This window comes from Gekko japonicus, unplaced genomic scaffold (genome assembly GCF_001447785.1).
Source record: "Gekko japonicus isolate JY-2015 unplaced genomic scaffold, Gekko_japonicus_V1.1 scaffold500, whole genome shotgun sequence".
NCBI lineage: Eukaryota > Metazoa > Chordata > Lepidosauria > Squamata > Gekkonidae > Gekko > Gekko japonicus.
Window position 1 is genome coordinate 292,825 of NW_015170905.1, and position 2,988 is coordinate 295,812.

The following is a 2,988-nucleotide window of genomic DNA, read 5'->3' on the forward strand; positions in this document are numbered from 1 at the left end:
AACACTAGTAGTAACTCTTAAATATTTTAGGCAGAAGCTCTGCTTGCATTGTTTAAAAATGTATTGTTTTAAAATATTTTCTTGCATTATCTGCAGTTAAGGAGTGAAAATACTTGTGCTGTGGTGGCAGCTCGTGCTGAAGCAATTTTTTAAAAATGTATAGAGCCACTCAGAAAACTTGCTGGGTAAAAGCCCCACCTGTCCCTGCTCACTTTCTAAAAACACTTGGCAGGCACCAAGAAAGGTGTTTGAGCATACCATGACACACATGGACACACATGTTGGGGAACCCTGAGCTATACCACCCCCTGTCGCTGTTTTTTTCTGCTTGTGTTCTGACCTCATATTCTCCAAGACACGTGTACATGTGAAGCAAAAGATTAAGTAAGTGTCCATGGGTAGCGTCAGCACCTCCATACTTACCAGAGGTGAGAGGCATGGAGCAGCTGGAGCAGCCTGCCTGGCAATGGTCTGCATACAGCAGAATTCAGCCCTACCATTATTTATTTATTATATTAGGTTTGTATACCACCCTCCCCACAGCAGGCTCGGGGTGGCTCACAGCACATTCATATGAAACGTATCCATTTTGTTAAATAATTTAAAATACAATTATAAAACCCAATAGCCATATGGCACCATCATACAATCCCCCCCCCCCGATTACATTAGTGATGGGGAAAGAGGGGTGAAAGCAGATTGTAAATCAGATCGTTATTAAGAACTTGTTCCGGGAGTGCACGCGCAACCACGTCACCTGGAAGTGACACAACCACACCGGGCCCGGGCCACCCCAGGGGGACTTGGCAAGCCTATTAAGAACTATCAGACTGTTAAAAAACAATTGCTGCTAAAAACCAGTCAACACAGCAGGACTTTCTGCACTCCAGGTGGTAGGCCTGCTGAAGCCAGGCCTGCCCAAGAGACCAGTGGCACACCCAACTCACCAGGGATGGATGAGGGAAGAACAGTACCATGAGGGGAGGCCCTGCGCCTTAACATAGCAGCACTAGCTGGCTGGTGGAGGTTGGACAGCCATTTAAAGGGAGTGAAGGACAAAGCTGGAGCCTGGCCTATCCCAGTTACATCCGACTAGCAATAGCTACTGCCAATTAACCCAGGGGTGTGGGGCAATGTTCAGAAAGGCAGGAAGAAGAAAGGATGGGTATACCCCAGGGAGTCTCCCACATAAGGACCAGGGACTCAAGCCTGGGAGGACAGGTTAGCACTCCTGCTACAGGTTAGCACCCCTGCTACAAGTTAACCTCTTCCACTCTGTAGTCTGAGGCCTTTCAAAACCTCAAAGAGAGACTCTGGAGGGTATTTTGGCCCTGTCTAGGGTTGCCAACTCCAGTTTGGGAATTTCTGGAGTTTTGTGTATGGTCCCTAGGGAGGGCAGTGTTTGGGAGTGGAAGGAACTCAGCAGGGATGTGATGCCATAGAGTTCACCCTCCAAGACTACCATTTTCTCCAGAGTCTAGAGATCAGTTGTGATTCTGGGAGAACTCTAGGGCCCTCCTGGAGGATGGCAACTGTAGCCCTGCCCAATCCTAATAGTGCAGCAGACACAATAAAAATTGCAGATTATCTTTTCATGTTACTTCAAGCTACAGTTTCTGTACTGATTGTTATTTTGTATTAACCTGTTCTCAACTTTTCTAAATTTCCCTGGCTAGTTATTAGCATTGTCAGGTCCCCACAAATCGGGGGGGGGGGGGGAGAGTCCCTAACATGAAGATGTCACACAGAAGTTACATCATCACATTGGAGGGAAGCACCGGAGAGCAGCACCCCCGCCTCTCCCCAGCAGCATTTAAAGACGTTCTTTAAATGTTGCTGGGGAGGGGGGGGGAAGCCTCAAGCACCTGCATTCCAAGCCCCAAATTTGGGACTTAGAGTGCAGACGCATGGCCCCGACCGCTTCCCAGCAGTATTTAAAGGATGTCCTTTAAATGCTGTGTGAGGGGGGAGGCTGTTCAGCCTGCATTCCGAGCCCTGAATTTGGGGCTTAGAGTGACGGCATGTGGCCCCCAACTAGGGTTGCCAAGTGTACTCACCCTTGCCGGCGGGGGAGCCTTGCCGGGCTCCGGGAGCTCTCCCAGGACGTGCGCACGCCACCAGCATGTCACAGGAAGTGACGTGCTACGTCGCTCACATTGGGGGCGTGGCCCAGATCGTCGGGGGGGAACCATATGGTTTCCTCCCAACGATCTGGGCCACGCCCCCAACGTGAGCAACGTGGCTGCGTCACCTCTGGTGATGTAGGTTCGGGGGGCGGAGTTCCCCCCGGGGCCCGATTCCGCCGCGGCGGAAATCGGGCCTCCAAAGCGGGGGTTTCCCCGCCCCCACTTGGCAGCCCTACCCCTAACGTTCCCCAGCAGCGTTGGGAAGAGGTGGAGAGGAGGCTTGGTGGTTGCTCTTGGGTCTGGCTGGCAGGTGGGAAGCTGCCCCTCCAAATCAGGCAACCCCTGCCAAACCGGGGGGTCTGGCAACCCTACTAGTTACCCATATATTCCTTAAGTTACCCTATCTCTCACCTCCAGTCATTTATCAGAGGGTCTTCCAGTAACTGACTCTGTCTAGTTTTAATCACATTTTAGCCAATCACTCTTTCACCACCTAAGCTTCTTTAGAGGTAGAAATCTTTCATTTCCCTCAGCAGCTACCTCTGGTTCCTGAAATCTAGGGGTCCCATGTTCAAGAGAAAAAGTAAATATTTTACCTTAATGGAAAACTTTATGCTGATACAGAGAGGAGGTGATAACTCTGTTTTTGCTGATTAGCTCAGAAAGACAGTTTGATTAAACTATCTGGTGGACTACTATTCCTTGGACCTTTGGATCCACACTGGAATATGTATTAATGGCTCACAGGTCTTGGCCACTTGGATTTTTTTTCTGGACTTGGGATGATACATTACGGTCACAATATAAACCTTTGGGAGGAGTCGTATAGTTTTCTGGGTACTTCATTATGAAATAGCATTTC